Raw genomic sequence first — 26,192 nt, forward strand, 5'->3', positions numbered from 1 at the left:
ATTCTGGTGAGCTGTGGTCAAACCAAAGTAGCGAATGGCACATTATGTAAAGCCTACATTACGCTGCTGTAATTACTGGTCTCGTCAGCCCATGACCTGGACTATCATGTTGCAAGTGATGGTTAGTCACAGGTTTGGTTAAGGTTTTACGTAAATGTCATGATTCAGTGTGCGTCATTAGGAAGCACAATCAAAGACACTGACCTGTTGTAGTGGTTGTCTAAGTGTATGTAAGATAGGTATTTAGATGCAGATGTGGCAGACCCTGAGTTATTTTCATATTTGACTTTAAGCCTCCATTTTTGTCTGTACATCAAGCTATTTTCTTGTCACATTTGGTTGTTTTTTTGTTTTTTTTTTGTGGTGTTCAGGATTATATCACATAAACTGTTACCTTTCCTGAACTCATCCATATGACTCCAAGGCTGCCAATTACTATAACCCTCTCAGAAAGCACATGTTATTTGAAATTCATGTTATTTATATACAATTCATTTGCACAAATGATGGTGAAAAGCATACTCTGTTTCATCATCTTTTTGGTTCCGATGGGAACCATAAATTACAAAATGAATACACGCGTCTTCCATATGACTGAATCTAATGATCGAGATCATGAACTCATCAGAAAGGTGTTTAATTGGATCACAGATCAAATGTCCTGATACCTAGCTTCACTTTTTCAGAAGTGGCAGTCCATCATTTATAACTAGTTTATGTTTCCTGTGTATTTTGGTGTATTTTTCCCTTTTGTTGTTAATCGACCGTCGACTGAAACCAGCAGAGCATTTTTTTTTTGAATAGCTGTGAAGGATAATGAGATTCCTGTCCTTTTCTGTGTTTGCAAATTCTTTTATAATAACCTCTTTCACAGACGCATGTTTTATGAATAATTTTAGAAATATGTGCGCTTTGTTGAAAAATGTGTTGCTTGTTTTAGGGAAAAACAGAGATGAATTGCTCCAATTAATTATTTACTAATTATTTGGTGGCTGGACAGACCCTTGAATACTGGGTGAGGACCTCTGTGAGAGCTCAGTGTATGACCACTGCAGCTATATGTTAAGGAGCCGGTTTAGGTTCTTCTGAATCTGAATCTGATTAACTAGCAACTTTAACTGCCAATGAAGACATAGCCACTTACTTTGATTATGTGGTCATTTTGTGTGTTTCTTCATTAAGGCATTCATTTCTTCATTCTTCATTAAGGCTGTCATTTAATATTTTACTTAAGTCAGGAAAGCTTGAGTAAAAGTCCAGAAGCTCTGTGTCCTATAGATGCTCGAATGGAATGCAAAGTGTTAATTTTTCTACATGTTTTTCTGTATTTTTATTGAATATCTTTATAAAACCAATTGGATAATTGGATAATAAGCAATTTTACAGACCCTCTACCAGACATACAAAGAAGTAACTCTGTTCTATTGAGAGGTGGTGATACTGTAACATTTACAAAAATTCAGCTCTGTCGTGGTTTTGAGTTTTTGTCTGGACTTGAAAGGAGGAGACAATAATGTCTGGTTGCTGAATGCTATTTTCTAGGTTACCATGAGTTTTGTGATTGAGTCTCAGTCATTTGTTTGTGTTCTTTATTCCTAGTTTCTCTGTTCTCTCTGTTTCATTTCTTTGTCTCCCCAGTCTGTCTTGTCCCCATGTCTGTTTCTCCCTAGTGCAAAGCCTGTGTGTTTTAGTCTTTGTCTCCGCAGTTATCTTACTTCCTGTTTTACTTTGATAGTTTCCTGCCTCGTGTGTAACATATTCACTTTTGCTTCCTTTAACTCATTTGCCTAGATTAGTGTCATCTGTGTTTCCACCTGTGGACCGTTCTCTCATTACCCCTTGTGTGTATTTATCTCCTCAGTTTCCCTCTGTTCCCTGTTGCCTCCCCCCCCTCGTGGTTTAGTCCTCCTCCCTTGCAGTCTGTTCCTCACTGTGTCAAAGGTTTGACTTTCCTAGTTTTGTCATTCATGTTATTTTGCATTTCATTTTAGCTTTCAGTTTAATCCTCGTTTTTGCGCGTCCTGCATTTGGGTCCTGCCTCTGCCAGCCACTGTGACACAGTTCAAGTGGAGTGTTGATTTATTATAGACAGTAAAACAGGAAAGGAAATTTAGGTTTTTTAATCTTTTAACCTTGCTTATAATTACATTACAATAAAATAAAGAGAGCCCGAATAAGTCTCTGCGGCACTGGAAATGACTTTGCTGGAATGCATGTTCGAAGGAAATTGACCTCTTAAATATACGAGAAGTGTTTCTAGAATTACCTCCGTCTCTAAAGTTCAGTGCAGGGACAGCGCTTTTCCAGGGATGTGCATGAGGTTATGAGTTTATATCTCAAACTGTCACCTCTATCTGACAAAAATCCACTTATAGAACAATTTGCTTTAGTTCTTCTTCTGCTTCCTCTTATCTTTCCAGTTTCCTGGATCATAGCCATTCACCTTGATCACAAATAACAAGATAAACTTTTGAATGTGAAACCCATTTCCAGCTACTAGCTGCCAATTCCCGGGTAAGCTCTATTCCACGAGCTTCTGAATTTCTGTCATCAGTCTTTCTGGAAAAATAAATAAATCATGTACTGTACATATTCACATCCACTAAAAGGCTTTCTCTCTAAGGTAATGAAACCTTTGTCATCTTAAATAAAACAATATCTTTGTGAGTAGAAAAAAGAAAAAAACAAGACCTCCTTTAAGAACTTAGTTCATTTCAGCTTGAATTCATTTATATTCTTTAGACTCATAACCGGATAATCTCTGGTAAGAGTGTTCAGACCCCTGTTTTCCCAGTTAGTCTGAATTAACTACAGACTCTTCTTTGTCAAACCTCAAAATCGACTCTGTGAATGTCTGTGGCTTATAGAAAATGATGCTTGGTTACTAAACAATATAAGATCATTTTTCAAACACATACAGTGAGTTTCGTGACGTAGTGCTCAGAAAGGCTCTGTTCCATTTGCATTGTTAAACCTGTCAGTGGCATTTTGAATGAAGTTTTCTCACTTCTGGAACAGAATCCAGAAGTTTTATTTTCACTTCGCCTCTCTTTAGGGCACTGTTTTTTTTTAATTGAAGTGAAACTCACATGCACAATGTCAACAGGTGTTTCATTCATTGTACATAACAAAGAACCAAAGTGTGCCACTGTGACATGGTGTCCATTCAACAAAACAACAGTACGTGAAGGTCAGGTGGTAAGATGGGTTACCACACGTTAGATATAAACTTTTTGTTAGTGAAGACCCCATAACTGTTACACAATAACCATTAAGGAGTACGTTTTTGTAATAAGAAGCTCCTTAGAAACCCTAAAATGAACTTGGACCGTTCTTCATAACATATGTTATTACTATCTATTGGCTGCAGGGACATTTGTAAAGTGATAACGTCTGTCCATAACTGACTCACTTTCCTGGTACAAACCAACCAATCGAGACTCTTCTTATTGACTGTTGTTTTATCTAGAATGCTGCAGCAATGAGTCCTAAAACCCAGAAATGATGTAGCATTTTGCACCACCAGTTCACTTGTCTCAGTGTTTCTTTTTTTGAATGGGTGTTCATTAGATGTCTGCAATAAGGTCTGTGATTAGCACAAGTTTTAGCTTTCTTTTCTACAGCGTATAAAAACATCGATAAATACTTCACTTCTAAATTTTGAAGTTTTTCCATGTCTCAGACAAGGCATTTGCTAAAAACCATGGTCCAAAGTTTTGTGGTGGTGACGCTAAAAAACTATGACCATGGTGTTGTTTGTTTATGGCACAACATTAATTTAGCTTTGGCAGTTGCATTTAAACTTCAGAATTCAAAAATACATCGTTTCTAAAGATTAACATGTACGCTGTAGACTTATTTTTTTGCAGACTTAATGAAAAAAGCATTTTTGAAATATCACATCAGGTTTTTGTTGAGGGATCTCAGGGCAATGCTAACTTGTGAGTTGGCCTACAGCACTCTATTAGGGGCGTACCCTTCAAAACACTAAGCATACACATACTCTCTTACTTTGGTGTTTTTTCACTTCAGCTCATATCAGTTCAATTCAATTCAGTTTTATTTATATGGCGGCAAATCACAACAACTTGAGTAACCTCAAGAGGTTTTATATTGTCAGGTATTGAACCCACAATAAAAAGATGATTTTGCATCTAAACATATTGAACCATTGCTGCGGACTTGTAAAGAATTAAAATATTTCTTTATGTCTTGGAAGGTACAGAAAAATCATGGAACACTATCTGTAGGGTCTATCCATCCCTCGTTTTGCAAGAAAGGGGCTTGCAAAAGGTGTCACAGGGCGAGGGGTGGGGTTCACTCTGGGCAGGTCGCTGGTCTGTCATAGTTATCACTATTAAAAAGCCTGAACATGAAAGTGGCATCAATTTAATGACTGTTGTTCAAGAGAAAAGCCAGTTAACTGTATCTTACGAAACCATAAACATCTTGTGATCACTGTAAACCACGTCATGTAAATCTCCCTCTGGAGGCTTACTGATGGGGAAAGCCCTGCTGTAGAGGTCATTGAGAAGGGCTCGGATGACTTATTACAGCAGTGACGCAAACAAGAGAGGGAGTGTACGTTTAGCTCACCTTCAGATAACAGCACCTTCACCTTTTACCCTGTCCTCCTTGAAAGTGTTTAAATGTGCGATGGAGGACGACAGATGGCCTCATCTCTCTTTCATTTTCCCACAGATTTTTTCCCCCTCCCCTTATCGCCATCATCATCAGTCATTTTTTCTCAGCATTCTGTTGTTTTGCATTCTGACTGTCCTCACACCACGCACGTCATCGACAGCTTATCAAAGCAACAATAAACCGCCCACGCACCCCTCCCATTACAGGCCATTAGCAACCACTTGCATTGTTGGGATTCTCATAGTGGGTCCCGATGGAGTCGCTCAGCTCGCTGTCACAAAAACAGAGTTGGTAAAGTTGAACTTGAGGGCTTGAGTAGCGAGAGACTGACAAGACCTGTATTGATGATGGAAATGAGACGAGTGATTCAGTGTGGGGGATGTAAATGCAAATCTATTATAATTACACCCGAAGGGGTTCCAGGTGTTATGTTTTTTTTGTCCTATAAGGCCACATTTATGAGGTCATATCTTTTGCATTAGCACGCTTGTTTCATCAACTGTCAGCTCGGCTTCTATTTCATAACAATCACTGTCTGAAAAATGTAATTTTCCACACGAATATATAATCACCATTTTCTCAACTCCTTTGTTTACTTGCACAGACTTTATGCAAATCTTTTCAAGCTGACACATGAATGGCGCCGGTTCACTTCTTTATACCATTACCACTGAAAGGCTTTTACATAAAGAGTTCCTTCACGTTTTCCCTTTTAACACAATGCTGACATGCCCGCCTGTGTGTACACTGAAAAATCTATTGTACAGCATGTACAGCCAGATCAGTAGAATGCCTTTCAAACAGTCTTTTGAGCGCAGAATTTGCTCATTGTTGTTTCCCCAAAAGATGCGAGCGCTGCTTTCATGTAAAATCATAAATGGTGGGAGCGTTATTTACAAGCAGCAAATAAATCTTTGTGTCCTGTTGCACGGGGACAGGGTTTTGATTAGTGAAATATGCCAGACTCAGCTGGAGAGGTTCTTATCCTGTATTATGTATTGCAGCTCATGTGTTAGTTTGGTATAAATGAAACAGCATCACTCAGCTACCCCCTTTTTTTTTTAAAACTCAACAAATAATTTTGTCTGTAGAATTTATTATTTATTGATTTGTTCGAATGACAGCTGAAAACTCAGTTTATAAAGATAGAAAACACGCAGACATACACGGAGAGGAAGAAGGCACATGCGCTCATGGTCACTGTCAGTGCAGCTCGTATAGAATATCCCTCACCAAAGCCCAGAGTCATATTCGATTAGCAAAAAAACAAACAAAATTGATAAATGACTGAACTTTTTTCCCTCGGTTGCTTAATGAAGCGAATCATTTCAGCCTCACTCATATCAGCTCTACTTGAACCTTGGAGCTGTGGAAAAAGTAAGGCACAAAACCTTCACTCTATATTTGTCTTTGATTTGATTATAAAAGAAATAACACTGTTATTCAAAAGACCCGCTGTTGCGAGGGAGCTTTGCCTCGGTTTCTTTTCTTAGCTGCGGAGACTTATTATATTTTCAACTGTATTGCCGGAGCGTTGCTGGAGGGCTGCAACAGGACAGACGCTGCTGCCGATCCCTGCTGAACACACACATTAAAAGTAGAATCGTGCCCCCCTCCCATCCCTTTTTTTCGGTTTCTTGTAAGGCTCGGTGCCGTAACATGTGTTTTCAAAGCCAGCTGCCTGCTGCTTTATTCATGTAGGTATCAGTCTAGTTAGTGTGTGTGGAAAGAAGTTGCCAGCAGAATTTGTCAAATTACAGTTTGACTGCATTTCTTCTGGTTTTGTTTTTTTCAAATTAAAATCGTTTGTGAAGTAAAAACATACTTTGGGATGTAGAAGTTGCTTTTGGGGTTTGCAGACTTTCACAGGTAGGGATGTCTTCTGAAAGCACTGTGTGAAGGTTTGGTATAATCCCAGGTGTGTGTGCGGGTGTGTGCTTTTTTTGTAGCGTGTGTGTGTGTGTTGGCTGCAGGGGAGACAGTGCTGCCCCATTAATAAGGAGCCGGTCTGACAGCAGCCTGACAAGCTCCTGACAGACAACAGCCCAGCTTTGTGCTGAGTTACTAGAATATTCCTGGCATCTCTTGCTTGGGGTTAACTCCTGGGACACAAAAGCAACACTGAATCAATTTAGATTTAGTAGATTTGGAGATTTCTTTCTTTCTTCAAATGTGATTTTCAGCTTGACAAACGACAGTCACTCAGCAGTATTAATGTGAAATATTTTCTCTTTATTGAATTGTCAGGGTCAGGCATTTGAGCCACATTGACAGAACAGATGAATGCTTACCTTTTCGAACGCCCGTGGGATTATATAAGAGCTGCTTATATTGCTTGCCAGAAACCCAGCAGACAATGTAGCTGTAGAATTGAACCACACAGAAATCTACATTGTATGCCAGGTTCAGGACGAAAGCAAAGGTCTCTCCGAGGGCTTTTCAAATACACGTTGCTGCTTTTCCTTTGGAAAAATACGCTCCTTTAAATTTCTCTCACAGAACTTTAATATTTACAACCAAGGACATTTCATATTAAGAGAATCTTGCAGAGGCCAAGGAGAGAAGGCGAAATGAGTGAGAATTTAAAGAAGAATGACAGAGGAGGAAGGAGTGAAGAAAAAAAACTAACACAAAAAAGCCTTGACAAGGGGCCCTTGTGGAGTTGTGACACAGAGAACATCCTGTCTGTGGGGTCACAGGATGGAGCCCCCCTGACATCGCAGCCAATGCGGGGACTGGAATGTGTCACTTAGCCAATAGGAAGAGGAACGAGCAAGCTTGACTGGGAAGTAGGCAGAACTGTCAGAGACCCAGTAGCCAGATGTAGCTGCTGATTGCTACACAGGATCTACACTGCCTACTGAGCAACTGACAGCAGCTAGAGAGGCGTGAACTGCGAAGGCTGGCCGGTTTAGTCGTGTCTGGGTGGGGAGACTCTGGACCCCATCTGAAGAAAGAGTGAAGAGAAACAGAAAATAGGTCCATTATGAACACATACAGATCTCAGGGACAGACCAATTATGTAAAACAACAAAAGGAAAATAAGAAAGAAGGAGAAGGTGTGAGTGCAAGATGCAAATATGTAGAGGCAAAGGAAAGAGCAAAGGGGGCAAACTGCAGAGACGAGATCAAGCGGGAGAAAATGAGGAGCCCGAGGGAGGGGAAGGATATAGGAGATAATCTGCTGACGAACATCTCCAAGCATGGCATTATCAGTTGCAGATTCCTGTCATTCTTTCCCATTAGCCCTGAGGCATGACAGACAGAGCCACCGCCGTGCCGACCCAACGCTGAGCCCTACGCATAAAGAGAGCGCTAACTCAGTCTTCATAAAACTGCAACCTAGATACATGTGATTGGAGGAGATGGGTAACCTGAAAGGAGACAGCGGGGCCGATCTTTCTCCCTTCATTTTGCTCTGCATACCTGAGGCCTCATGACTATATTGATCAAACATTCTCTGACCAGCTGATGGTCACTTGACTCCACTTTCTTTTTATTAAGGGAAATGTGCTGGCTTCTCTCTCCCCCTCTCTCTACTCTGCCCCTCTTTCCTCCTCCTTCCTCGCATTCCAGCGTTCTGTCGCCGTAAATGCTCTTTCTGTCATATGCGTCTTTACATTTCCCCCATCTTACTTTTCCTCGTTTCAGCACCTCATTTTTTTTCACCATGCCAACTATGTCATATCGTTTGTCTCATCTTACCGTATAAGAGAAATTTCTCTGACAGCTCCCCAACTGAACTTACCTGTGAGCCTAAGGTTTAAAGTGCTAATACTGTTTGGGCTCCCTGCACTGAGGGATTTGAGGTAGGGAGAAGGGGAAGTGGCCTAGAGCTCTGTTCTTTTGACAATAGTGGCAAAGAAGCTGAGAGAGGAGGGGACAGTGGCAAAGACAGTGTTTGATGCAGATTTTTTTTTTAAAGAATGAATTTCTTACCTCTTGTGGGAATGGCTCGCGGTCATTTATCTGGGACAATCCATGCAAAATCAGCAAACCTGGAAAAAAAAGGAAAGTGATACTTAAGACTTCAGATGCTAATTTTAAGATGTAAAAAACAACAACAAATATAACAAAAGATGTCGTTTAGCATAAAATAAGGACCGGTGTGTGTTAAAGCTGTGCTAGTGTAGTGTCAACAGGTCCAGACTGGTGAGGCTCAGTGAGTTCACTGGGCTAAGAGGCAAAGTGATAAGGTCTATGTGTTATCGCTTCCCTTTTTTTCCACACTTTGGTGATGCTGCCACTGCCGCTAGGCAGAGAGGTCAAATGTACATAAGCCAATCAGCTTTTTCAATTTTTCAATCGAAAGCAACACATTGAGTTGATGCGATATGGACATGCTTAGGAGGACAGAGGGTGAAGGCACACAGAGACAACAGAGGAAGTGAAACACCATCTCAGATAAGCCAGATTAATCGGGGTTTTCATCAAAGCAACACCAGCTCTCGGTTTTTAAACACACGTCTTGTGCATACTCAGATGCTACGGCGTTTGAGGAGCTGGACTGAAATAAAAGCAGGTGGACAATCTGATGCTTAATACTAGCCAGGAAATCCAGGAAAGCGAGCATGCGTCTGTAGTTCTTCCTCTAGAGAGGAGTGAAATGAGCAGTGATGCGGAGCGCTACAAAACTGCAAGATGAAGTGGGGAAATGCAAGCAACCCAAGCGACAAGGGCGATTTGGACTAGAGGAAGAGGGGGTGAGCTCTAGGAGGCCTGGGGATGGGTGAGGTGGTTCGAGGAGGGGCGAGGCCAGGCGTGCCATTCCATTCCTGCCTGCGCTGGCCTATTCTATTCCTAGAGTGTGGTATATGGCAGTTGATGTGGCTTTCGTCTTAGCTGCCTTGAAGATGACTGGGCCTTTACCACATCCACATTCACACACAGACACACACACGCTCGAAACACATTCACAAAGTGGCAAATGTGTTCACATATACACCATGTAGTACACACAGATGTATACACACACACACACACACACACACACACACACACACACACACACACACACACACACACACACACACACACACACACACACACAAAGAGGAACTGAATCATTACCCTGCTTTAGCCTCAAAGTAGGGGGTGACCACTGTACAAGTATGTGTGTGTATTTTGTGCAAGCACGAGAGTTGCAGTTCTACAGTGAGCGACACTGGTTCACTGGTAGTGTGCATGTGCTCGTGCTGTTGCTCAAGTATGTGTGGGCATGTGTGTGTGGGTGGGTGTGTAGGATGTGTGAGCTGGGTGTGGATGCATTCCCTCCCTCGCTCCCTTCTCTTGCTCTTTCTGCACGTGTGTGCGTGTGCAATACGTCCAGCACTCCATCTTTAAAGTCCCCTACTGTTCCAGCGCTGGGCTTATTATCTACAGTTGCTCTTCCAACAAAAACAAAAAAACAGCCTGGAACTGTATCAGTTTATTTTTGAATACTAAGATTTGGATAGAAAAATTGATGGTAGAGAAAATTGGACTTTAGAAGCGCAAGCACATATTTTACTTTTTCTCACTGAAGCTGTCAGTGCTAGAAGAGAATTGGTGGACACTGACAGACTAAAATTCAAGAGTTTAGATTAAAATAAAAAAAAAAAGCAAAAAACAAACAAAAACAGTCCACTTAATCTTTTAACGTCCACCAGGTCACCCGCAAACCATTGAGCATTAAGGGTTCTAGGTTGCTTTTAGTTGCACAGCAAATGCACACGATTTCAGAAACTAGTTTTTGTTAAGTTTTTGTTTTTCCAAGTCTCCTACATGGATTTCAGCCCTCTACTCCATCTGTTATTATTCCATCTGCGTATGCCAAAATAGGTGAAAATCCATCATTCGAACTTTAGTGTAACTCTACCCCAAACAGACTGCTGACAACCTGGTGAGTGTGAAGAAGTTCATACTTAGCTTGTTCCCATACAGCCTCGGCAATTTCGCTGGGTTAACAAAGTGAACATTGCACCAATCACTTTGCTTTCACTCACACAAAGAGATGCTTAGACTACAAGATGAGACGAGCCTGAAATGCAGTGCTCACCAACTGCTTGCCACCAATTAAGCAGCCGTTCCATGAGGCCTGCTGCCAATCAGATATTAGTTCTCAGCTCCCCAGATTTCAATATACCCCAGCCTGACAGTATAATTGGTTATGATGGGGGAGTGAGAGCTTCCAACCAAAGAGAGGAAGCCAGTAGCTCATATTCGGTGGCGGCAGAGGTTATGGAAGCTCTGTCTTTGCTGTTACCTCTGTTCGCCATCCAAAGTCATTCCCTGTTCCAGAATATTGCTATCCTGTATCCACGCTGCTAAAGTCACTTTCCCCGCCACCCTTTCCTTTCCCTCCCTCTCACTTTCTATCCTTATTATAAATTGTAAAGATAAAACAGGCCTTTACTTGTAAAGCTATCCCAAATGGTTCCTTTGAGTGCTGCTAGGTGGCTGTCGGTCGAGTTACACACTGAATCCAGACCTTTAGACTGAACAGCCAAAGAACCTCTCCAGAGGGAGCCCCAGCCTCAAATATACAGCTTGTACCCCAAACCCAGGCTCAGCCCCCCGGCCTACAGAGAGGGATGTCTGCAAGCTCTTCGAGGGGGCTGGACTGATGGGAAAGACCTGGCGAGATGACCAAGGAAAGCTAACTACCTCCTCGAGCTGCTTTATGAAGGTTTGGCAAATGTGCAGGGAGCACAGAAAGAAGGGAGCCGAAAGGAAAGGAAGGGAAAAGGAAAAAAGTATAGAGAAGGAATGGAATGGATGAAAGGTGTCCCATTGTCCAAAATCAGTGTGAGGGTACTTTGCTTTGTCGGGTCACAGGGTTTAAACAGGACCAGCGCTGAACCCTGGCACACATAGCCATAAATCTGCTTCATTAGTGCCAACATAAGGCAAAGCAGAGGCTATAATGTAATAATGTAAGCTCTGTCTGCAAGAGGCACAACCCGGCTACTGATACCTTCACTACCTCCACCCTGAATACTAACGCACGTCTTGACAAATAGCCCAAAGAGACTGAAAGTAGATAAGTCAGTTGTGGAAAGTTTGATTTTTAGCAAATAATCAGAAAGTCTGGTTGTTGTTGTTGGGAAAACTGTTGAGCCCACTGTGTGTCTTCTTTTAATCAAGAGTACACAGGGATTTCATTCTGCTCTCTTGAGTGTTGTATGCAGCTTGTCTAATAGCAACATGACCACAGTTCCTTCTTGACGTCGTCCTACTGAAGCCACTTTGAATAATCAGCCAAGCTGAGTCATTGTGCTAACTGATTACCTTTGGAAAACAAAAGGAACACCTTAAAAACGCAGCTCTGCGGGCCTTGCCCATTGATCCTGGTTTTCCATGACGTGCATCCGTCTCTACAGCCTCTTTCTCGCACACGCACGCACACTCACATTGCAACTTATTGGAATTCAGTGAGGCCCAGGTAGGGGAAGCTTTGCCCATATATGTGCAAAGGAGGAACCAGGCCAGGTGTGTGTGGTTAGTACACGTTGGAACGTTCTTGAACACACACACACACACACACACACACACACACACACACACACACACACACACACACACACACACACACACACACACACAAAAGAAATGCACACAAGACGTATGCAAACACACAGAATCTCTAACGGGCTTTTTCTGTTGTGCATGCACACACAGTGCTTTGAGCCCTGCGACATCTAAGTTATCTAGCTAAGCTCTTAACACTACAATCTGCCTGTGAATGACAGACTTGTGTAAGTGAGCTGTTGATGTATAAACAAAGACAAGTCATGCGAAAAGGAAAGTAGGGAAAAGAAAAAGGAGAAATGAGTCAAGTCATAGTTAAGATTGTTCTTGCGCCGCTTAACCCAGTTTCAGTTACATAACTCCTGTCAGCGTTGGAATAACTACGGTATGTCACAACGCCTCACTTCCCGACGCCAGCCGCTATGAATGCAGTTCAAAGTAAAGCCTGCCACAGGTGACTTAAGTCCTAAGTTCCTCCAGCCATCTGCCACCTGTCATTATGCGGTCCACGTTTGCCCCCTCCACTCCACGTCACGAGCACATTGTTCCTGATATTAAGTGTAGCCGTTATATCCTTTTGTTGTCAAATTGAGTGTGGTGGAATAAACAGAAAAGCTGCTTTTATCACTACCGTGTGGATATGTGACCATTCCACAGCAGTTTGTCAGGATGACACCTTTCTAATTAACCTAACCTGCTTGCTTGAGGTCCTTTTCAGTACATTAAAAAAAGAATTCTTCCATTTAAAACTCACAAAGAATAAATATTTCGTATTAAAAAAATTCCTGCATGTTTATCTTTGACCATAAACCTTTATTTGTATATATTTTATTTCCACTAGTTAATAACCAAATAAAAGTAATATAAAAATAAACTAATTGGTATTAGCTCTGCATCTCTACATTATGTCAAAAAAAGTAACACATGTCAATATATTCATTTTTTATGGGTTAAATCTGCTCAGCCAGTCATGGCCTTTTAAAAAGATTTAAATCTATTTAAAAATTGAAAGTTTAACCATTCTGTTGAATAGTTCAGTTTAGTTAGATTGACTGAGCTTTACAGTGCTGCATCACTGCCAAGGTTAAAATCAGGTTCAGTTTGACTAAAAAATGAAAGGTTTGTAGATGACTCACCTTGCTGTTTTTTCAAGCCACTTTTATTTGGTTGTTAAATGGTTGTAATCCAATAGCCCCTAAAATCTCTACTCATGCCAGTAATACAGTCAGCAAATAAATGTATGATGCAGATGTAGATTTCTCGCCTTTTTTGTAACCAAATCTCAATGTTGCTTTGACATCTGGAAAATTATCTTAATCAACATCTAAATAATCATAATAATAATCATAAAACGTAAGAAACTGCTACAACATGCCCTGGATTTGTATACGTGACAAAAAAAAAGTGCTCTCCTCTTCTTATTATCCAAAAACCAAGTCATTTACGTTTGCCTATAGAAGCTGCAGAAAGGTGGTTGGCCTGAGATGGTTAGCTGCTTATTGTCAAGTAGCACAGAGCAGGGTTCACCGTGTAGGCAGGGTGATAAGACAAAAGGGCAGATTCCATGCTAATCTGGGCTTGGGAATTTAATCTTCCTCATCAAGATACCTGCGATGCATCTCGCCGCCAATCTCTTTTCTATCGTGCACTCGCGCCGGAAACGCTGCCCCGATAAGTGCCGACAGATCCTCGCGCACCAACGTGACAATTCCTTATCACCACTCCTCACTCTCTTTCTCGCCGTCTCCCTATCACACCTCCTGATAAACCATAAACTAAAGTGGGGACAGGAGGAGTGTAGGAACTGCAGTAAGCTCAAGGAGTGGCCATTATTGTGTCGCAGTAAAACAAAGGGTGTGCATGTCCGTCTGTAGGGTTGGCTTTTGGCAGGCACCGGCATGGTAACGTGGTTATGGTCCACACACACACACAGAGGTCACCCTGATAAATTATTTTCCTGTTTGTTTCCTGAGAACGGCCTCTTACATTATCTCATCATCTTGATGAGATCGACAGATTGATAGCATGACTTCCTTCTTTGTTGAAATTCTTTAAGCGGAAATCTAAAAGTGTAGACGGTCACAAAATAAACCTTCGTCCCCGAAAGTGAGTCATGAGGGAGCATTATTACGTGTTAATGCTGGAAACTTTCCCTCTTATTACATGACAAGTAAGAGTAATGATAGCTGGAAGGAGCATTATGTTAGTCAGAGAGAGTGGGAGACAATTTGAAGAACAACAGCTGGGCAGAGAGCCACAACTCTTTAAAAAAAAAAGAAGATGAAGAAAAGAAGAAAAAAAGCCCACTGCTTCAAGACACACACCCCTCTGTTCAGATTGTGACTAAGCCCGCTTAGGCAAACACATGTCACCCACAACCACTAGCACTGATTCACACGACTCCTTAAAACACTCTCTCTGTGTCTTGCACAGACCAACACATATACACACATGCGGCGGCAGCGCTTTAAGAGGTGGTAACCAGGAGGGACAGCGGCGACAGCGAAGGGGAGAATGACTCCAGAGTGCCGGCTCTGCAGTCATCAGACGTCACTCCTTTGCAGCCAATCATGTCAGCTGCCTGCCATGTCCATTCATAAAGAAGCCACATGCTCGCTGTCCATGCTGTATGATATTTTATCCACACCCCACCTCCCGCTCCACCACCAACGCCACCGCTTCCACCTCCACCCCACCCCAGACGCTCAGTTCATTCATGCCTTCTGCTGCAGAGCAAAAGGACTGTGCTATCTGTGTCAGTTGAAGAGGGGGGGGCACAAACACACAGCGTGACTGAAACAGAGAGGAAGTGGTGCTTCTGTATTTAAAAATGGCCCATTGACCACAAAGACCTATTTTAATCACAAGACTTCATATCAGCGTTGCCTTCAACAGACTATGTCTGGTATATTACCGCAGCACTGATGATAGCACACACCATACATTTTGCCTCCCATCTAATCCTGGCTGTGCGACTGTAAGTCAGCCTCAGAGCAGAGTCAAACAAATCGGCTGTGTGACAGTGAATCAGCTCCTCTGTAACGCGATCGCAGCGCTGGGGACGCTCACGCTAGTGACCATTCAAACTCAGAGCAATCCGAGACAAGCTGAAGGTGACCAATCACCAGCTTCAAAACAAAACAAAATTGAACAGAAAGAAAAATCAGAGCACAACTTCACTACTTCAGGCTGTGTGAGAGTTTGCCGACAGCCTACAGACTGCTCTTCCTCTCCACCTATTAAGGATCTGGGAGCAGTTTCTCAACCTTAACTTGTAACATATGATATCCATCAACAGCAGCAGCAGCAGCAGCTCCCCTACTTTCTGGGAATCTTTTCCCTTTCTTTTCTTTTTTCTTTCTTTTTTCACTTACCCGTCTGGGTGAGAGTAGTGTTTCCTCCCAGCGCTGAGTTTGGAATGAGGGAACCCCCCCACATATGCACACCCCTTCCCTCAACCTCCACTCGAATTTCTTCCTCTCTGGTGTCTTTTCTTTAAGTTTTTCCCAGTGTTTCTGGGCGTCCTCTCGCTCTGTCTCTGCTTCAAAGAGGGATTCCGGGTTCCCTTTCACTTTGACTTTGCTTGGTCCAACAGAGAGTGAAAGAGAGAGAGAGGGAGGGAGAGACGATGTTGGGTAACGGTGTCTCACCCACGTCACTGCCCAGGACCGTGAGGGCAAGTGACATAAAGCTCGCCATAGCTCAGCTTCTGAGAGATTTCATCCTTACATGTCTCCTCATCTGTTTCCCTGTCTTTTTAGCCTCCTCCCGTTGCATTCTTCTGAGTGTAATCAGTAACAGGCTTAAAGTGACAGCAGCAGCACTGAAAAACCGGCTCTCTCACTCACACACAGAAGCACACACTTTCACGTACGCACAAAAAGACACACACACACACACACACAGACAGCTTGTGAGGCTCCCTCTGGGCTAAAGGTGCTTTCCCAGAGCTCTGGAGACACTACAGCCGTTAAACTCCCTCTAAGCCCCGCCAAAGTTGCACTATCACATGTTTCACAGCAGTCTATCTCTCTCTCTCTCTCTCTCTCTCTCTCTGTCTCTCTCACCTCCTTCCTTTTCTCTTACCCTTCACCCTCCCCTTCTCTCCCTCAACCCCTTGACTGACACTGTCGGACATACTCGCTCACACACACTCACAGGACTGCTGCTTCTCCCTCTCTTATACATAGAGGGGGCTGAGCCTAAAGCAGTGTCCTGTTACAGCTCTCAATTGAGGTTAGGGAGAGGACATCCATTCAGAAAAAAAGAGAGGAGGGAAGAAGGAGGGGGAGAGGGAGGAGGAAAAAAACTTAAGGGTAGCCTCTCTGTCTCTCTCCCTCGCTCTCTCTCTGTGTATGTGTGTGTGTGGTGGGGTCTTCAAAAGCAGGAAACTCCCCCGCTAGAGAGTTGAGACTTCTATTAAAAAAAAAAAGGAAAAGAAGGACTGCTTCTCATATAGTGCTTTGTTACTCGAGCACTATACTACATGTATCAGTCAGTCATTCATACAAGCGCTTTTTACAATGCCAAAGTGCTCTCTGTCTAACTTTCACACTGGAGGCCATTCAGGTGATCGAACCTCCCGCACTACCTCCCGAGCCGTAGCCACTCTGAAATGAATATGAAATAAGGCAACACAAACAAAAACAACAGCTACAGTCTTTGTGACTTCCAGCCTACATTCTCCACCCATAAGGACATACACCCACATAAACAAATGCTATATATGTGCATCGTATCTCGACTGCTTCATGCGCCACATTTGAAGATGGAACTAACAAATGGGCTGCTGATTGAGACCACAAAGAGAAAGTACCAGAGTTTACAGAACCGGACGGACTCATAAACAAGCGAGTAACCACATGTTGACCACAGCTACTAAGAAGAAAGTACCCAAGTTCACAGGTTAAAAAAAGAAAGAAAAAGAAAACGGGGCAGGAATGGATGATGACAGTTCCTGGGGAGACTGTGATATATTAATTTACAGGAGTCTTTGGCACCTTTTGTCCCCCTGATCTGAAACTTTTGACCTGAAGCTGCCCTCGACCTCAGTCAACCCCCCTTGGTTTCAACCTCCCTCCTTGGAGCTTGCTTTCTCACCTACATCCTGCTATTTTACCCCAACTTCTGCCAACCACACCTATGAACCATCACCACCCTGCCCCACCCTCAGCTTCCATCCTCCTCCTCCCTGCTCGTGTGTATGGGGTAAGAGTGGGCTGAATGGGAGTCTCGAACTGAAGGGATCACATAGTTGGTTTGTTACTCACACGGGAGGCCATGTGACTCACCAAAGGCCATGCTGCACCCATGCTACGCTCCCGTTACACATATTGTGGTACGGAAACACGCACACACGTTTTAGTGGAGCCGGATAAATGCTTTTGTCAGACCTCATTCATAACTATTTAAATAACCTCTGTGAGTCACATAACAAGTAGGGTTAAGTAATAATTGACCTATATACACACATTTTGGTATTAAAGCCCTTAAGTGCAATCTCAGGGCAACTTGCAACCTATTGTTTTTTTGTATGTACAAGAACGCCACTGATTACCTGACCTGACTGTCCTGAGGAGGTAAAGCTCTATCACGTTATAAAAGAAGCTTAGGAAAGTTTCTCACCTCAGTGATGACGTGAGTGGGATCCCAGCTTCCTGTGAGCTGCGACAGCATCAGTTGGCTCTCCTGTTTGGGACACAATTGAACCTAGTATGAGGGATTGTTTGTGTATGTCTCGTTGTTTCGGTGCGTTCTCTTGTACACACATGTACACTGTATAATTTCATGCTACCTGCCCAGGGACTGTTGACGCAAGTCAGCATTAGTGCTTAAAAGATTTGGTTGTATATTTTTTTTAGAACATTAAAACACTGAGATTTGGTCAAATAAAAAAATAAAGTTTTAAAGGGCTTCTAAATAAAGCCTTCATGAGAAATATTATATAAGATTTTTTGTTTTTAGTCTAAATTTATAATTCTAGTGTTTACAAACTACATTTCCATCCAGTGTCTTTGGACCTCATGAGCTAACATCAAAGACATCATCGCATATAGCTCTGCTTGTCGCGCAGAGAGAGTGAGTGGGTGAAGGCTGAATAACAGCTCTCTCCGTGTGTGAATGGGTATCTGTACGCGCTTCGCTGTGTTCAACGGGTGCCGCTGAGCCTCGGCATCAGGCTGCACTCAAGCCAGGGATGACTCAGGGTGAGAGCGGCTAAATGACTCCAGACCTGCCGACAAACTGCGGCATGAATGTGCGCGGGTCGAGTCACCGGGAGGATTTAAATGGGACTCTGTGTGCTTGCCTGGTTTGTTTTTGTTTCTTTCTGTTTGAAATAACTTTGTTAATTTTCTCTCGTGTATTCCTGTGTGGAGCTATTTCGGGTCGACCATTTGATATGATGTGCACTACCTGCCAAAAGCAGCGATCTGACAGATTATTCCTGATCTTGTTATTCAGATGCTCTGCAAGCCAGCGACAATGAGTCATTGATTTCTTTTTTCCCTAACAAGTAGGTAATTTATAGTTAAAATGAAAAGAGTGCAACGGTCTGTCTTTAGCAAATGATGAATCTGCAATTATTGATCCTAAAAACAATTTATAATAACACAAAACCAAAAAGGAGTCAGGTAAACATGAGACTGAACATATTTTCTTCTAAATGATCTAATCAGAAAATATGAAGAAAACTGTTCTGTTTTGCGGTTAAATCCCGTGTTAAAGACAGCAAATTAATTAGCGTGTGCTGATGAAATTCACATGATGTGAGTCTCAGTTTGACATTAAAGGGTTTCTCCTAAAGAGCAAAGTTTCTCAGTAACTAAGAGGTTTGCCATTTTAGAATGTGACTCAGTCTATTGTGGGCACAAAGTGAGCACCGCCTGCTCGCTTTCTCTGGGTGGATACAAGGGCGGAGATGTGTTTCAACACACATGCACAGCACAGGCGGGGGTCTTTCCTTCATGTAGTTACAGACACACACGTACCCCCCCACCCCTCCACCCACACCCACACACCCACACACACACACACACACACAATGGAGATTTCAGTGGAAAGGAAACTGGGGATTCCTAAGATTCCTGTGGACAAAAAGGTGTGAACTCAGGCGGCTGAGCAGCCTGGGAATTCTGCTGGGTTGACTTGAGAAGCAGTTAAATGGCTGACCAGAGTTAGTGGTGACACACAGACAGACAGAGATAAGGAAGAGCTGGAGAGATAGAGCGAAGGAATTCAAACAGCAGGAGAGAGACGAGAATGTGGAGAGAATGCAAGAGAAAATATTGAAATGGTAAAATGGGTCCGCGGGGCTGTGTCTTTACAAGTAACTATACCGGTGCTTAATGATTTACATGAAAAAGGTAACGCTGTTCTTCTGCAGTCAGATGTGAAACAGAGTAGTCAGAGAATAATGGCACAAGCAACATACAGAATTTTGCCTATTTCAAGAAAATCAAACTGTGTGTGTTTGTGTTTTCAATGGTTTTAAATATTTTCTTATCCACCTTGTCTTAGCTGCAGTGGCGTTTTATTCATCCTACCCAAGTAAACAGGGTCAGAGAGATAGCAGTGATAGAGGTTGGGTGGGGGAGACACAAAGACCAGCAGTGAGAAGACCTACAGTAAGTTTCCACGGTGCTGCTCAGAGTAGTTTTAAGACATGACAGTTCAAAAAAAAGCTCACTTGTGGAAGATTTTCTTTCAGCTGGGTTGAAGTGAATAAACAGATTGGCTGTCCATAAAAAAATTAATTTAAAAAAACGCTTAAAAAGAAAAAGTGAGCAGCAAATAAAAGCAAAAAAACCCCAAAACAAAACAGCTAGAAACTGTGTTTCAGAGAAGTAGGGAAAAGGTCAGCAAGACAAATAGAACGTGCAGCTAGATATTTCCACAGACGTGTCAGAACATTTAGAGAATGTCTCCAATGCCCCAAATTCTTGTGAGCACTCAAAGTTCTTTCTCAAGTGGCATTCCACATAGCCAGAGAAAGTTTGAATTATAAAAACACAAACTCTCTCACACACGCACACGCTCACACACTATGTCACAGATGCACCTGTCTGTGCCAAGACAGAAACTCCCAGCCACTGATAGACAAGAACAGACGTAACAGTGACGTCATCTCATTCACTAACCCGGCACACAAAGACACACCTCTGAAGAAACGCACGCTTGTAACCAACCAAGGACAGGAGATGGAAATATGGCAATCAGACTCCCTCCCCCGCCAGCCTAGTGTAGCTGTGTGTGTGTGTTCTGCACTGACTATATTAGGCCCGTCGGTTTCTAGCATGGGGAGACGGCGAACACGCAGATACAACTGTGATGTCACGGTCACGTTGGAGAGGCATGACTCTACATCTTATCTCTCATCACGGTGCTTGTTCTGCATTGCTCTCCACTGCCCTGCAGTGACGTGCGTGTCTGTTTGTGTAAGTGTGCATGTGTCTGTCTGTCTGTGTGTGTGTGTGCGCGCGCACTTATTACCCTGTGATAACCTTGGGCGTTAGTGACACGCAGGGATTTCACAGCAGCTCTAGTGTCACACGAGCACCTCTGAGCTCAGGTGAAACATTTTGACAATACTTGAAATTTCCATTACTACTGCAAGTCTCTGTAATTGCATCATACACGCATGCTTCTATTGTGACACAATGCATAATTATTAGGTTGAGGTATATAAAGTAATAGCTGCCATAACGATAGTGTTAGTAACATAGTATTAAAAACATCATTTTTGCTTATTTTTTTTAAACTTTAGATGATACTTTTTAAACATTTTATTTCCAAAGCAAAATCAGTTTTGAGCTCGTTGTATTTTACTTTGCATATTTTACATTAGTTCAGCCTGACAACCCCCCCCCCCAAAGAAAGTCTATTTAAATTATGTTTATTTACATGCACTGCTCACATAAATGTACTCCATTAATATTTCAGTGCTCATTTTTGACAGTTAAGACAACTCAAAAAAGAAAACAGCAATGTTACGTTTTATTAAGTCAAAGATGCTCATTTTAAGCTCCGCAGTCCATAACAGGCCCACCAGAGATGGTTCCACCTCCGTTTAATATTATACACACTCCTTCAAATACAACATTTGGAAGTGCATGGAGCTAAAATCTAGTTGTGCCTATTGCACAGAATTAAATAATATTTACCTGTCTTATAGGCTTGTCCCTATTCTTGTATAAATTATTGTGGTTAATAGGTCAATTCATATGAAAACAAACAATCGTGCCCTCTGATGAATGAAGGCTGAGCATTTCTGCTTTGATTAAATGCAGTAATAACAGTTGCACTGACTGCAGTTTTCATGCTCTTGTAGTAAAATGCATAACGTGCCCGTGACAGCATGATCTGATTAGTGCAGAAATGCATTACTTACATATGCATGAATGTATGGCCGCCAGTATTGTGGTCCCTTTAACAGAACCCACTAATGCATAGCACTGACTCCCTCACTTACACTGCAAGACTTTCTCTCTCTATTCCACAACCGCACAGCGTGGACTATACGAAGGCTGGGACGGTGCTGCAGGCTGGCCCACTCCCAGGATATAAGAGCAGTGAGCTCTGCCAAGGCGGTGAGGGGTCACACTGTGGAGAATGTGCGCATGTGTGCGTGTCAGAGGATGGCTATGTCACACATGAGCTCCCTCGCTTGGCGGGTGGCTGTCTGAACAGTGACACCAACAGCGGATGCCCACATCTTGACGCTACAGTGCAGATAAAGCTCTTGTGAAACATTCCACTCCCCACTCCCACTGCTCCTACCAGCGTTTCCTGCTCTCACTTCCGTGTCCTTCCCTCCCATTCCTCGCCTGCCTTCCTTTTTCACCCGTCCACATCCCTCCAGCACTTCCCACCGCCTCATCGACTGCTGCTCCACACCCCTGGGCTGATCCCATAGCTGGCCCACTTACTGGTCCTACACCCCAGACTGGTGGACTCCCTCTTGGCTTCCTGGAGAACCACCTTCTATTATCAGAACAACCGGCCCAGCCCAGAAACACCGCTGCTGAGTTCACTGGGACATTGTGGCCCTGAGAGTGGTGTCATGAAATCTCCTAAAATGGAACTACAACAATTTAGAGTTAATTTGATTTTAATCTTATCAATTACTGATGTCAAGTATGTATGTCAGTATGTGAAGCTAGCAATGACACTTGCTTCAGCTTTTCTTAATAAACATAATATTGAGATGCAAGTTTCACATTTAGAAAGACAATTTACAGAATAGTAGGATGACAAACCTATTTCATTTCAGTTTTGTTTTTATAGCAAAACAACAGTCATCTCAAGGTGTTTCACACTGTACCGTAAAGACTCTACAATATCCCCTATGTGCAAGCATTTGGCAACAGTAGGGCAGAAGAACTGCCTTTTGACAGGATGAGACGCAGCTAGGCTGAGGGACACTCAGCCATCTGCTGTGACTGGGTTTTGGGGTGAAGGGAAAAAGATGACAGAAAATGAAAAATTCAGAGACAACTAACAAGTCCCCTTAGTGAGTCATTAGTTCATTGACACAAAAGCATGATTTTAAAACTTAAAAAAAAAATTATGTATCTGATGAAGCATGAATACCAAACACTACTCTACATCTAGAAATATTTCCCACCCTATACAAGAATTTGTTCCACCAGATACAATATTTATTCTCATTCTTAGAGATATTGAGGATGACTGCAGTTTTCAGCTACCTGTATTAGGCTACTTAACCCCTAAAAAAGCATGAAGAATCTCCTCTAAGCTATTTTTTTACCACAGTATTTACAGGCTAATCATGCTCCTGTACACGTGAAGAAGATTTACACATCAAATCTCGCATTTTCCTTTAAACAGCAGCTCTACTTGCAGGATGAACGGAGAGCATTCATGAATGATCCTGCAGTGAGTAAATAACTTGTGATCTGCAATGCAGGCTACACTCCTGTGAGCTTCACACTAGAAAGTTTATTAACCTGGCAAAAAGCACCAGAGACAAACGGTCCCTGTTGCTTTTGACTAATGGACTATGCATATGCATAGTGTGGAATGGGAGTGTGTCATTCACTGAAGATTAAATGGACATGCAGCATGGAGCTTTGTTTTCTCAGCAGACAGAGTGAGAAAGAGCAAGTGGTTCCAGCAGATGGGGCTGGGCCTGATACCGCCATCTGTCTCAGAAGTGCAAGAAAATGCATAAGCAGGCTGAGACTGTGGTATTCAGAGCTGTTCTGTGGAAATACACGAAGGTCTAAAAGGTCTAAAAATACAGAAGTGGTCTGCAGAGCCACTTTTTGATCTAAGTTTAACATTAGAAATTCACATCAGTAAAATAAAGAACCAACAAAGATGCATGCAACATCTTTGTGTCCCCTGCCTTCTCCTGTAGCTCCTGACCATGTTTTGAGGAGCCGTCAGCCCCACTGAAATTGTAATTTACTCCATCTTCTCAATACCTTCAGAGCCTTCTCCCACCACTGCCTTCTGTCCTATGTGTAATCCCAGCAGTTACTTCTCCCGGGACTTGTAGACTCCTCGTAATAAACTTAACAGTTTCTTCAAAACACTGGCAGGGAGAGGACTCTTGCCCGTGTGCTTCTTCCCTCAGCGCTCTCGTGTCTAGGGGCTCAGCAGCAGGCTGACTCACAGCCCCAGCCCACTCTTACCTCCCACTCTTCCCTCCCACTCAGCCCCAGCCGTACCCCAGCGTGGGAGGCAGTGCAGCCCAGGACCAGAGCCTCCGGCTGGGCACACACGCACACAAACACACACACATAGCCACCATGGGCCCACGGCTCTGGAGCTTTGGCTTTCATTCCCCATCACCCACACAGAAACAAAAACATGCACACACACAAAACCCACATGCAGTACCTACAGTGATTTTTCGATCACTTCTTTAATGATGTCATGTGCCTCACATCTGAAGAGAGCAAAGGCAGGGGAAACACGTGGGAGTGTGTGGGCCGTGCATGCTGCATGTGTGTGTTTGAATCTTTTGCCAGTTTTATATCAAATACACTACATTTAAAAAAAATGTTGACATCTACTGTTGCCTACTGTACGTAAAGAGCTTTTAACACAGCTGAGCTCAGTAGGTTGTAGTTATTTATAAATTGCAGCTACAGGGGAGGATTTGGATTGTGAGAGTGATGAGGTCTCCTTAGATATAGTAGATGGATTGTGAAAGGTAAGATTTCAAGAGAAAAGACTGATACAACATTTTGATCTAAAGCTCGCAACGATGCGTTCAGTGCAAGGTGCATTAACAAAAACTTCAAATGGAACCTGGTCTGCTGCCGCTCAGGTTCAACTTTTCCATTTGAGAAATGAATTCAAGCTATTTCTGCATCAGTGAAAAATCACAGAAAATGTGTGATTCTTACCAGCAGGACAGGAGCCATGGATTGCAGGTCTTTGCCGCCTTTTCACAGATGTGCATCGTGAAGAGCTCGAGCTGTGAAAAACGGGTGGCAGAGGAGCATGTCACTCACATCATACGGAGCCTTTTCAAATATTCTTATCACTGACACCTTTATCAAACAGAAAATTTTTGAGGAAGGAAAAAAAGAAGATATTTTACGAAATTGATAGACTCGCACAATGTCACACATCGTAGGATGCTTGTACTGTGAATAATATTCAGAAAGGGCCAGATTGCTCATTAGAATATCTCACATTTGTGTGTGGGCGAGCTTTTAGCAGTCCATCTCCCTCTAGTCCCCAGCACTGTTCCAGAAACACTGATTTGTGTCCAATACCAACCGGGATCCTAACCTCAGTCTGTCCATTAAAAAAGTAAATCGATGCACCAACTTCTGTCAAAGTTTCAAGTACAGTACATGGCATATGCTGTCAGCTTTCAGATTATACACTCCGACTGTGTATAATCAGATAAAGCTCAGTCTCCTCCAATACTGTCACTAATGCTTATTTTCCCTTAAGGGTGAAGTCACATTTGTGGCATGTTATGTTTGATATGAGCAGGGTTGCAGAGGCAGTCTTTGGTTCTCTACTTTCTGTACTGACTAAACAACAGATACAGCTGATGGAGGATCAGGAGGCAGGGACAACCTGTTGCGCATGACTGCGCTCCTCATGGGAAAATGAAAATCACTTAGACTACTGCAAAGCTCCCACGAAGTCCTAAATCTGATGGACTCTGAGTAGACTGAGGAGCAAGTTTTGATCAAAAGTTTGTTTGTTTGTTTTTAAAAAGCTTCTAATTCTGCAAACTCCTCTGAAATTCTGTTTAACGTGCTTATTGTCAAGTCTGGAAAAAGAAAAACGAGACACTAAACGTGCAAAACAATATTAAGCTTTTAAAGAAAATACAAAATTTGAAATTGATATTAACGGCCAGAGTTAATACATTAATAACCACAGAGATCCAACTGCACGTGTCACAAGTGCCCCCTGTTGGATACAGCAACACTCTTTCTAAAACTAACGGAGCATGGTTTCAATTATAGTCCTCTAAAGAAAGAACAATAAAATCAAAGAGAAAAATGTGAATAATTCGAACAGACAATCTAATTCACTTAAAAAAAACTCAAGTCCCTTCACGCCCGATTACTGTGATATTCGCATTAACAAACACATCAAACACACCATTCAGAGATTTCTTAGAAAGCCAGTGCACTCACAATAGACCGCTCACTCTCTCTCCTCACGCCACATGCATCTCTCTCTCTCTCTCTGCGCCCCTCGTCTATCCCGAAGTCACGGGTCTCCCCCGGGGTAAACGCATTCCAACACACAAGAATTTCCTCCAGCCCTCAACTCACGCCCCCCTCCTCTTTTCTTTTCTTTCTCCCTCTCTCACACGCGCGCGCACAAACACGTAAACGCGGGCGTGAAGTAATAGCGCTCGCACAAGAGGCCTTGCCAGAGAAGACCACACACTGTTGCAATGCCATGTTCAAGTCTCGCCGCATGTAAACAGTGCCAGCCCTAATAGAACTTCTACACCACACCGACAAAGTCAAAGCACACATTTTTAAATATTTAAGTCTATGAATAAAACAGCCCTCTTCATTTTCTTATTC

General features: G+C 42.7%; 1 long non-coding RNA gene across 1 annotated transcript; it reads right to left on the minus strand.

The window, feature by feature from the left end:
- Nucleotides 1-339: 339 nt before the first annotated feature.
- On the minus strand, nucleotides 340-25,408 carry LOC113007825 (uncharacterized). Its single transcript, XR_013902193.1, has 2 exons — nucleotides 8,584-25,408; nucleotides 340-7,591 (listed from the first exon to the last, which is right to left on the minus strand). It is a non-coding gene; the product is annotated as an uncharacterized LOC113007825 (long non-coding RNA).
- Between the last annotated feature and the right edge of the window lie 784 nt (nucleotides 25,409-26,192).

This window comes from Astatotilapia calliptera, chromosome 16 (genome assembly GCF_964374335.1).
Source record: "Astatotilapia calliptera chromosome 16, fAstCal68.1, whole genome shotgun sequence".
Lineage (NCBI taxonomy): Eukaryota > Metazoa > Chordata > Actinopteri > Cichliformes > Cichlidae > Astatotilapia > Astatotilapia calliptera.